The sequence below is a fragment of the Terrapene carolina genome, unplaced genomic scaffold (genome assembly GCF_002925995.2).
Source record: "Terrapene carolina triunguis isolate 2854851 unplaced genomic scaffold, T_m_triunguis-2.0 Scaffold23, whole genome shotgun sequence".
Classification (NCBI taxonomy): Eukaryota; Metazoa; Chordata; order Testudines; family Emydidae; genus Terrapene; species Terrapene triunguis.
The window spans coordinates 6,852,308-6,865,173 of record NW_020664374.1 but is presented as its reverse complement, the minus strand read 5'-3'; positions in this window follow the sequence as shown (position 1 = coordinate 6,865,173).

Sequence of the window (12,866 nt, the reverse complement as noted above, 5' to 3'; positions counted from 1 at the left end):
CCCCACATGATTAGCCCACACTCTCATCTGGACAATATAAAGGGCAGAAACCAGGAAAAGGGGGAATCTTGTAACCAGAGAAGGAAGGTGTAGGCAGGCAGATCCTGTGGATCCCCCTCTGCACGGTCAGAGAGGGCCCTACCCAGTAGCTAGTGGAGACCAGAAGACCCCAGTCTGAACTCCTAACCAGATTGTTGTTTGTATTATTTTTGTTACACATTTTTCTTTCTTGTTTCTGAAGACAATAAACAGGACCCTGAAAAAAGGGACAGAAAACAAACTGGGGTGTGGCTGATTGTCTAGTCCTAGCTGTTGACTAGGGCCACCAGCGTTCACACCTCTGCATGGGTCCAGGGTAATATTTTGGAAGGAGAGGTCCAGCTGCCTGGATGCCCATTTTTGATGCTCCCTTTGTATTCCACTTAGGATCTACACAATTTCCTTATATGGTAGCATCTTAGGGTTTGAGATTCTCCTTCAATCAGCTGTCTAATGGGAGCCTCACCTTCTAGCTGCTGGAGAGATTCTGCAGACTCAGAATGCATGTGATTTTGGGGGGGACTCACACACAGTTTAAGCTTTAGAGGTTCAGATTGTCCTCAAACAAATGCTGTGCAGTTATTGCCTCTGTGTGTAAGAGTAAGAACCTGCTTGATCATCCCTCTCTGTCCAGACCATAACAAGTATAGATGTATCAATAAGATAACGAGCCTGGGAGAGGTGGGATGGCCTGAATGTATCATCACCAGATTTGGGCATGAAGGAAATTTGCATACAAGCCTGTGAAAATGGTGCTGGTAATGAGCCACACAGCTTCCTGCACCTCCATACTCCATGACTATCTTGAGCCGAACCCTTCTGCTGTGTGTGTGTGTGAGTGTGTGTGTGTGTTTCCACGCACATGCATGTGCTTGGGAATATAGTCCAGACATTTGCCTTTGCTGTTCTGAAAAACACCTGTTTGCAGGCACTAAGCCACAGAGAACTACACAGGCATTTATTATTTATCCCCTGTACTTCGGTACTTAATAAAACTTGGGCTGCCTTTAAGCACTGTTGCTAGTCAGAACAGCGTATGGCTGGAGTTGGTAATTGCTGTCTCAGCTGCCTGTGTCTAGCAGAGAGCAGATGACATGCTGTGCATCTGTGATTCTCTCACTGTACAAGTGCAGTCAGTTTTGGAGAGCCAGATTCCAGGAGGGAGCAAGAGCTGCACAGTAGGATTGTATTCTATATGCAGGAGTGGGGCTGGGAGGATATTTTGTCCCGGCCATCTAATTACTTACCCTAGCACAGTAACATGGAAATGAGAAATGCCAAGAATGCCACCAGCTGGAGGTGTTTTATGCCGAAATGTTAACTAATTTGCACAGCTTCATAAAGCAGAGTGTGCCCCACCTTGTTACTATTGGCTATGTAGGAGCAACATTCCCCAAACTGCAAGATGGTCCCACTTACATAGTGCTTGCAACACAATATGTTCATTTAAGGAATAATTAACAAGAAAGTTTATTGCAAATCTCACATGATATATCTATTTATTTCTGAATAGGTTTCTTCTGGAGCTAGTGCTAGTTGTCCACAGGTGGACAGTATTATTAGACTATGGCTTAGATATAGGAGGTGGAGAAGAGTGGAGCTTACATGCCCGGGGGAGAGGCTAAATTCCAAAGTTTATTTATCTTGGGAAACAATTAAGTTTGCTTTTAATTGTGTCTCAATCCACAGTGGTGAGCAAAGCAGTGATTTGGATGGATTCACCAAGGGCAAGTCATGCCTGACCAACCTGATTGCCTCTATGGTGAGATAACTGGCTCTGTGGATATGGGGAAAGTGGTGGATGTGATATACCTTGACTTTAGCAAAGCTTTTGATATGGTCTCCCACAGTATTCATGCCAGCAAGTTAAAGAAGTATGGATTGGATGAATGGACTATAAGGTGGCTAGAAAGCTGGCTAGATCGTTGGGCTCAATGGGTAGTGATCAATGGCTCAATGTCTAGTTGGCAGCCGATATCAAGAGGAGTGCCCCAGGGGTCAGTCCTGAGACCGGTTTTGTTCAACATCTTTATTAATGATCTGGATGGTGGGATGGATTGCACCCTCAGCAAGTTTGCGGATTACACTAAAATGTGGGGAGAGGTAGATATGCTGGAGGGTAGGGATAGAGTCCAGAGTGACCTAGACAAATTGGAGCATTGGGCCAAAAGAAATCTGATGAGGTTCAACAATGACAAGAATCCCAAGCATTGCTACAGGCTGGGGACTGACTATCTAAGTGGCAGCTTTGCAGAGAAGGACCTGGGGATTACAGTGGATGAGAAGCTGGATATAAGTCACCAGTGTGCCCTTGTTGCCAAGAAGGCTAATGGCATATTGGGCTACATTAGTAGGAGCATTGTAAGCAGATCGAGAGAAGTGATTATTCCTCGCAATTCATTACTGGTGAGGCAACATCTAGAGTTTTGTGTCCAGTTTTATGAGGAGAGGCTGAGGGAACTGGGCTTATTTAGTCTGCAGAAGAGAAGAGTGAGGTGGGATTTGATAGCAGCCATCAACTTGATAGCAGGGTTTCAAAGAGGATAGAGCTTAGCTGTTCTCAGTGGTGGCAGATGACAGAACAATGAGCAATGGTCTCAAGTTGCAGTGGGGGAGATCTAGGTTGGATATTAGGAAAAACTATTTCACTAGGAGAGTGGTGAAGCACTGGAATGGGTTACCTAGGGAGGTGGTGGAATCTCCATCTTTGGAGTTTTTTTAAGGCCCAGTTTGACAAAGCCCTGGATTGGGTGATTTAATTGGGGTTTGTCCTGCTTTGACCAAGGGGTTGGACTAGATGACCTCCTGAGGTCTCTTCCAACCCTAATCTTCTATGATTTCAGAAATACGTTCCACAAGAGCTTCAACTTCATTTTCAGATAGGACCAGGTAACCTCTGACCCTCTGCAGCTGTAGCTCTGTAATCGGACATGGTGGCAAGCTGCAGTATTTTTTTTAAAAGTTCTCCACTGAGCTATTGGACATGCTAAATATAAATTTCCATAATCTCAGATATGCTGAACACAAGTTGTGTTCTAGAAGTTCATCTCTGAATAGGCTATCCAGGAGGGGGGGGTGCGCTAGGGTAACATGAGAGGAGAGACTTCAGGACCTGTTCTGATATATCTTTCTTCTTGCCCTTTTATCAGCTAGCTGGGGTGAGGTTGACAGAGCAGTCTTTTTCAGGCTCGCCAGTCCAGCACTCATTCCATATTCACTCCATCCTCTCATACACAGTCTATCCACTGTTTTCTTAGCTATCCTCTTGTTCAGTGCCCACAAGTTCTAGTCTCAAATACCTCTCTAACAGGATTCCCTTCATCTATCTTCCACACATATCATTTCAGCCTCCTCTTTTGCACGTTCTCTCCGATATCACAGACCTTGGTCTTACTCCCGATAGCATCATTCTGCATTTGGTCCAGCAATGATCCCCCTACTTACTGCCCTCAAATATCTAATTTCAATGGCTTCAAGTCTTCTCAAGTGCCTCTCTTTGGTCATTCATGACTCCGATCCCTTTAGAAGACCTGGCCTGATCTATTTTGATCTAATATCCATTCAAAAGATATCACTGGAGAAGCATAGAATGTAGAATATGGACTCTATACAGTCACTGCTATGCATTTCACTTTTGCACCATCCAAGTAGAGAGGTCATAAACTATATTACTGTTATTTCTTAAATCAACAACCATCACATTTTCTTGTTTATGATGACTTTCAATTCAAATGTATTTCTGTTATGTTTAAAGTGCTTACCCTATAGGTCACAGGTGTTCCAGAAGAGAGATGCTGTACTCTCGGGAAGAGATATGCACACAATGCTTAAAGTTACACTTAGGAGCAATGGTCAGAACATTAATACTATGTTATGGATGTTTTTTAATGGTGGGATTGTGGCCATGAGTGGCCAAAGATTTAATCCACATTTCAGATACCATAGATAATTTAACATTAGTCTATAAATTCTTCCTGGTTTGGGATGCCAAAATTTAGCACCTTTAAAATTGACATACACATCTTTTTTTTTTAAATCAAGGAAAAGAAGTACATGACAATATGAATCTGACTGATACCAAATACCAAAAATATTTTTATTTGTATTACTGCCTAGACTGGTTTGTAAGATATGTCAAATTAATAACATTACATGTGGGAGGGGGATGACTCACCAGCATGGCGCCTCCTACTGGTTGTCCAGGGAATTAGCTCTTTTCCAGTTCCGGAGCGCCCTCTGCCAGCTGATGTCTTGCCTGCCACTGTCCCCTGTGTCCCTCCCAGACCCCGGTGCCCTTTGCCCAGGGGTTCTGCCCACCGCAGCAACCCACAGTATGGGTCTCCCCACCCAGGGGAGCCCCCACCCCCCTATCCCCACCTCACCTCAGTGGCTGCTGCCAGTCACCATCTAGCCCCTGCTCACTGGGGCAGGCTGGAGTCTGTCAACCACTCATCATCAGCAAGGTGGTTGGACCAGCTGCCTCTGCCTATTCCTGGACCACCCCTCTGCAGCCCTACTACCTTTTGTGTGCCCTTAACTAGGCCTGCAGCCTGAGGCTTTGCTAGGCTGGAGCTTCCCAGCTCCCTCTGCCCTTCCCCAGCACTGCTCCACCCTAGGTACCCACCTCAGTTTCCCAGGCAGCCAGGTCCTTCTCTCTCAAAGACTAGAGAGAGATTGTCTCTGTTTAGCTTCTGGCCCCAGCCCTCTTATAAGGGCCAGCTGGGCCCTGATTAAGCTGGCCACAGCTGTGGTCAGTGACTCACTCAGCTTCTCACAGCTGTTCTCACTCCCTTTCCCTGCTGCAGCCCTCTCCAGGGCTGCTTTTACCCCTTTCAGGGCTGGAGCCATTTCATTGCTGAAAATCAGGATGATTTATGAGGATTTACTATATTGTAAATGTTATCTGAAAACATTTCTCATCATATTCCATCTCCCATTCTTATTGCTGATTCCGTCCTACCCTAATGGACGGTTCATACTCTACAGTGACCCTCCACATTCTTTCTTCACTTCAAATAACCAGTTCCTTCTTTTCTACAATAACCTATTCTTTCCCCGTCTCCACTTTTTCCCCATCTTCTCACCACTTACACTGCTGTGGGCAAATCTGATATTTTTCTTGTTCTGGAGCTGTACTTTCTAAGTAGCTTTCACACTACTGGACCCTGTAAATTAACACTAGAAGCATTCATTAACCCTTTAAAAATAAATAAGTGATTTAAAGAAGCAGACAGATTGTATTTAATGTGAATTTGCAGGAAAACCCTGCAGGATTGTCTTTAGTCAGGCTGATCGGGCTGTGCATTGCCAATGAAAACACTTTGGGATGAGCATCTTCTATCTTTTTAATGCAGGAGAAAAAGAGGTGTATCAGAAGAGATGGCCATCAATAATTTTATTTAAAACCACATGAAATAATAACACAAAACATGGAAACATGAGGAAACCTACCCTAAATTTCCAATGGTGAAGCTGGTACAATCAGCAAAAAATATTGTGGTGGCTGGAAGTTTTAAAACTGGTGAACAGGAACAAAAGAAATCTCGTGAATTCTTCTGTGGATGGAAGCAGTTCCTTAAGTGTCCATTTTGTCTTAGAGTTGATGCTGTTTCTATAGTAAAAATGATCATTTATTGGATTCAGTTGCAGGATTGTTCAGAAGCGTTAGAAAAGGAGGTAACTATCATGATAATGACGGTCTTTCACCATGTCTGGCTGGTAACGCTTTTATCATTACAGTCACTGTGTTTGGTGTCAATATGAAGATAATCTTTGTCAGTTTTTCTGAGCAATTTAGATTAAAAAAAAAGATACCTCTTAATGTGCACATTGTGCCACCTCTGCTCTTATCTTCTAACCTACTTTAGGCTTAAAAACTTATTGTGAACCTCTGGGTTTTTGTTCTTACACAGAAAGAAGCAATAGAGCATAACAATAGCTTGAATGAATGAGGAGGCAGACAGTGAGGAGCTGACGATGGCACTCAAGCAGTAATAATGGATTCGTCAACAGTAAGAGAAAAAGGACAAAATGGAAAAGGGTTGGTGTGAAAGTGGGAACTCTGTTTTGGACATATTGAGTGTAAAATGGAAGTAGAACAAGAAGAAAGAGATGCTTAAGTAACAGCTGGAGATTGAGATTGGGCGGAGTTTGGTAAATCATCTGAGGGGTGGCAATTCAAAGCTTTGGGGTTGATAAGGATACCAAGAGGGCGGGGAAGGGGACACAGGTCCAAAATATGAGGGACATCAACAAATAGGGGGAGAGGCCAGGATGTGAAGTAAACTAAAGAGATGTTAAAGGAGTCTCCCATGATCTGTCCACAGTTTGAAATTTATTAAACAGTGGATGGTTTTAGAAACCACACATCTCTCCTGCACCTAAGCTTGACACTGGAATTTCTTGACATTTCATCCTTAGTCTCCATTGTTGAAGGAAACCCATGAGTATGTGTATATTATTCAGTTCTTAGGGAAGCTACATACTCAGAATTTATGATATTTCTTATAATGAATACTCCCATTAAGATTATCTTGCATATTTGTTACTCCTCTTTTATTCCTACTATTTTTAAGTAGTGCAATAGTTCTGGAAACAGAACTACCATAGACTGACTTAAATTCCCAAATAAGTATCTTAATGTAATTTTGGAAACACATATATTTTCCAAACCACTTGTGGTGATAGATTAAATGATAAAAAAACTGCTCTAATCTAAATTACATTACAGTTTAAAGTTTATAACTGGAAGACTACTGATTGATTTGCATTGAATGTTTAGGACAAGGTTGAGCAGGGCTATAATTAAAATTATTTAATCTAACTCACTTTGAAAGGGAAATAAGAAAGTTATTTTTGATTGGTGAAAGTGCTACAATATAAAACACAGGAAGATTTTAATGACACTTTGGAATTCATAACATAATTTTAGCTTTCTAAGTAGAACACATAGAACTAGATAGAAATAAGAGACAGACTTGTTGAAAGTCTCTGGGTAAGGATAAAAGGCATAAAACACAAGGGTGATGCCATGGTAGGGGTCTACTACAGACCACCAAACCAGGAAGAAGAGGTGGATGAGGCTTTTTTTAAATAACTAACAATATCATCCAAAGCACGGGACTTGGGGGTGATGGGGGAATTCAACTACCCAGACATCTGGTGGAAAAATAACACAGCAGGGCACAGATTATCCAACAAGTTCTTGGAATGTATTGGAGACAATTTTTTATTTCAGAAGGTGGAGAAAACTACTGGGGGGGAGGCTGTTGTAGATTTGATTTTGACAAATAGGGAAGAACTGGTTGAGAATTTGTAAGTGGAAGGTGATCAATGACAAGTGATCATGAAATGGTAGAGTTCAGGATTCTAAGGCATGGTAGGAGGGAGAACAGCACAATAAAGACAATATATTTCAAGAAGACAGACTTTAGCAAACTCAGGGAGTTGGTAGGTAAAATTCCCTGGGAAGCAAGTCTATGGGGAAAAACAATTGAAGACAGTTGGCAGTTTTTCAAAGAGACATTATTAAGGGCACAAAAGCAAACTATCCCACTGCGTAAGAAAATTAAGAAGTATGGCAAGAGACCACCTTGGCTTAACCAGGAGATCTTCAATGGTCTAAAACTCAGAAAAGAGTCCTACAAAAAGTGGAAACTCGGTCAAATTACAAAGGATGAATATAAAAAAAATAACACAAGTATGTAGGGACAAAATTAAAAAGGCCAAGGCACAAAACAAGATCAAACTAGCTAGGGACATAAAAGGAAACAAGAAACTATTCTACAAATACATTAGAAGCAAGAGGAAAACCAAGGACAGCTGAGAAAAATAATGGAGCAAATAATTAAGTAATCAGTTTGCAAACACCTAGATGATCATGAGGTGATAAATAACCGTCAGCATGGATTTGTCAAGAACAAATCATGTCAAACCAACCTGAGAGCTATCTTTCATAGGGTAACAAGCCTTGTGGATGAGGGGGGAAGTGGTAGATGTGGTACATCTTGACTTTAGTAAGGCTTTTGATACAGTTTTGCATGACCTTCTAATAAACAAATTAGGAAAATACAACCTAGATGGAGCTACTATAAGGTGGGTGCATAACTGTTTGGAAAATTGTTCCCAGAGAGTAGATATCAGTGGTTCACAGTCATGCTGGAAGGGCATAACGAGTGGGGTCCTGCCGGAATTGGTTCTGGGTCCGGTTCTGTTTAATATCTTCATCAATGATTTAGATAATGGCATAGAGAGCACACTTATAAAGTTTGTGGATGATACCAAGCTGGGAGGGGTTTCAAGTGCTTTGGAGGATAGGATTAAAATTCAAAATGATCTGGACAAACTGGAGAAATAATCTGAGGTAAATATGAGGAAATTCAATAAGGACAAATGCAAACTCCTCCACTTAGGAAGGAACAATCAGTTGCCCACATACAAAATGGGAAATGACTTCCTAGGAAGGACTATTGCAGAAAGGGATCTGGAGGTCATAGTGAATCACAAGCTAAATATGAGTCAACAGTGTAACACTGTTGCAAAAAAAGCAAACATCATTCTGGGATGAATTAGCAGGAGTATTGTAAGCAAGACACGAGAAGTAATTCTTCCGTTCTACTCCGCCCTGATTAGGCCTCAGACGGAGTATTGTGTCCAGTTCTGGGTGCCACATTTCAGAAAAGATGTGGGCAGATTGGAGAAAGTCCAGAGAAGAGCTACAAAAATGATTAAAGGTCTAGAAAACATGACCTATGAGGGAAGATTGAAAAAATTGGGTTTGTTTAGACTGGAGAAGAGAAGACTAAGAGGGTGCATGATAACTGTTTTCAAGTACATAAAAGGTTGTTACAAAGAGGAGGGAGAAAAATTGTTTTTCTTAACCTCTTAAGATAGGACAAGAAGCAATGAGCTTAAATTGCAGCAAGGGCAGTTTAGGCTGGACATTAGGAAAAACTTCCTAACTGTCAGAGAGGTTAAGCACTGGAATAAATTGCCTACGGAGGTGGTGGAATCTCCATCATTGGGGATTTTTAAGAGCAGGTTGGACAAACACCTGTCAGGGATGGTCTAGATAATACTTAGTCCTAACTTGAGTGCAGGGGACTGGACTAGATGACCTCTCGAGGTCCAGTCCAGTTCTATGATTCTATGATTCTGTGATATCTAGATGCATCTCCTGCAGCCTTTGCAATATTATCTTACATGAATGTCAATGATTACACTGGTCTACAATTTTTGAGAAGTCGTCTGCTTCAGAGAGAAAATGTGCTATTTATTATGTATTTTGATGTGCTGAATTCAAATATGACAATTAAAACAACTGATTGGCTACTGTTTCTAAGATATTTAAGTTTTTACATTTTATGTCTATGTATATTGTGTAGATAGTAGAGTTTTAATCATAAATTGTAAACCTAGGTCTTTTCATGTGTTTATGGTTGCTTTACATGATAATATTTCACCTGTCCTGTTTATGTAACACTTTAAAAATCAGCAAAAGGGTTATATAAATAAAATGTATTATGAAACAAAAGGCAAAAAGCTATTATGTACATAGTTTAGTCCTATTCAGTGTCTACTCGGCGCTTCTTGGCTTGTCTCTTGTATTCATTAAATGGAGAATCTCTTGTCACTGTCCAGCAATAGTCTGCAAGCATTGATGAGCTCCATTTGCCCTGATAGCATTTCTCCATTGTTGCAATGTCCTGGTGAAATCGCTCGCTGTGCTCGTCGCTCACTGCTCCGCAGTTTGGTGGAAAAAAATCTCGATGAGAGTGCAAAAAATGTATCTTTAGTGACATGTTGCAACCAAGGCTTTTGTATGCCTTGAGGAGGTTTTCCACCAACAACCTGTAGTTGTCTGCCTTGTTGTTTCCGAGAAAATGTATTGCCACTAACTGGAAGGCTTTCCATGCCGTCTTTTCCTTGCCACGCAGTGCATGGTCAAATGCATCATCTCGAAGAAGTTCACGAATCTGAGGACCAACAAAGACACCTTCCTTGATCTTAGCTTCACTTAACCTTGGAAATTTTCCACGGAGGTACTTGAAAGCTGCTTGTGTTTTGTCAATGGCCTTGACAAAGTTCTTCATCAGACCCAGCTTGATGTGTAAGGGTGGTAACAAAATCTTCCTTGATTCAACAAGTGGTGGATGCTGAACACTTTTCCTCCCAGGCTCCAATGACTGTCGGAGTGGCCAATCTTTCTTGGTGTAGTGGGAATCTCTTGCACGACTATCCCATTCGCAGAGAAAACAACAGTACTTTGTGTATCCAATCTGCAGACCAAGCAAGAGAGCAACAACCTTCAAATCACCACAAAGCTGCCACTGATGTTGGTCATAGTTTATGCACCTCAAAAGTTGTTTCATGTTGTCATAGGTTTCCTTCATATGGACTGCATGACCAACTGGAATTGATGGCAAAACATTGCCATTATGCAGTAAAACAGCTTTAAGACTCGTCTTCGATGAATCAATGAAGTCTCCACTCATCTGGATCGTGAACGATGTTGAGGGCTGCCATCATACCATGGATGTTGTTGTAGGCTACAAGATCACCTTCCATGAAGAAGAATGGGACAAGATCCTTTTGACGGTCATGGAACATGGAAACCCTAACATCACCTGCCAGGAGATTCCACTGCTGTAGTCTGGAGCCCAACAGCTCTGCCTTACTCTTGGGTAGTTCCAAATCCCTGACAAGGTCATTCAGTTCACCTTGTGTTCTGAGGTGTGGTTCAGAGGAGGAGGATGGGAGAAAATGTGGGTCCTGTGACATTGATGGTTCAGGACCAGAAGTTTCATCCTCTTCCTCTTCCTCGTCTGACTCAAGTGAGAATGATTCTGGTGCATGAGGAACCGGCAGTCCTTCTCCGTGGGGTACTGGGCGTATAGCTGATGGAATGTTTGGATAATGCACAGTCCACTTTTTCTTCTTTGACACACCTTTCCCAACTGGAGGCACCATGCAGAAGTAACAATTGCTGGTATGATCTGTTGGCTCTCTCCAAATCATTGGCACTGCAAAAGGCATAGATTTCCTTTTCCTGTTCAACCACTGGCGAAGATTTGTTGCACAAGTGTTGCAGAATATGTGTGGGGCCCACCTCTTGTCCTGATCTCCAATTTTGCAGCCAAAATAAAGGTGATAGGCTTTCTTAACCATAGTGGTTATACTGCGCTTTTGTGATGCAAAAGTCACTTCACCACAAACATAGCAAAAGTTATCTGCACTGTTCACACAAGTACGAGGCATCTCTGCTCACTTTGGCTAAACAGGAATGTGTCCCTTTGCAAAATCAAACACTGACAAATAAGAGAGCACGACACTGTATGATTTCTAGAGCTGATATAGGTCAATTTGTTCAGCAGAGTGATGTAAGCTTCGTTATGATTGCATCATCCATGACTTCTAAGAATAACATGATGCAATTCATATCATGTATGATGCAATACCAGCTTCAGATTGCATCATTCATTGTTTTGCCTAAAAAGCAAGTACTGTCCAAACCCAGTCATAGATTTATTCACAGATCCAGTCAAAGATGTATTTTAGTCATTTCTGGTTTAAATTGAGATCCCTTCCCTTTATAACTCACTTCTCCTCCGCCATTCCCAAGTCAAGGGTCGTATATACTGACCCAATAGCATATCTTGAAAATTAGAGCGAATCAACAATTTTAAGCATCATTTTTGTTCTCAGTGACCCAGAATTAGTAATGTTTGACTACATTTATTTCAGAAGCATTTTGGCTGTAGAGCAGTGTTATTTATCTGAGTGTCTAGTGAATCATTAAAGCACAGCTTGTAGCAAAAGTTGATTGAAAGTTTATGTCCAATACAATTACCATGTTGCCCATCAGATTTGTAAAACTATAACACCAACTTCATTATTTATGTTTGAAAAGTTTACATTTGCAGCTACAATATTTTGGTATCAGACACACACATACAATAGTCTAATTCAAGTTGAGCAACAGAAAATGTTCACTAGTGTCAAGAAAAGTTCCTACTGTTATTAAAAGTAACCTAGTTGAAACGCAAGAGCCATTTTTTAAACCCATAATATTCAAACCTGCCAAGGAATATTAAAATCATAATTATAAAAACATTCACTTTACATTTAAATTAAATGGAATACAAGTAAAATAGCTAATACATACACCACATGGTTGTCTCATAATTAAAATTTCTCTTCTGTTGTGTTGCTCAACATGCATGCTGGTTTTATTCTACAAGTTTAAATTATAGCAATTAAGGGCTATCAATTAATTTAGGCTTGAAATTAGATGAAGGTTTCTAATCATCAGAGGAGTGAAGTTCTGGAAGAGCCTTCCCAGGGAGCAGTGGGGGCAAATAATGTAACTGGCTTCAAGACTGAGCTTGATATGTTTATGGAGGGGATGGTATGATGAGACTGCCTACAATGGTATGTAGCCGATCTGCGACTACTAGAAGAAAATACCTCCTATGGCCAGTGATGGGACACTAGTTGGGGAGGGCTCTGAGTTACTACAGAGAATTCGTACTCAGGTGTCTGGCTGGTGGGTCTTGCCCACATGCTCAGAGCCTAACTAATTGCCATATTTGGGGGTCAAGAAATAATTTTCCCCTGGGGCATATTTATGGGGGGGGGGGTTATCTTCCTCTTCAGCATGGGGCACAGGTCACTTGCAGGTTTAAACAAGTGTAAATGGTAGATTTGCTGTAACTTGAAGTCTTTAAGTCATAACTTGAGCACTTCAGTAACTCAGTCAGAGGTTAGGGGTCTATTACAGGAGCAGGTGGGTGAGGTTCTGTGGCCTACAACACAAGCACTGACTTTTG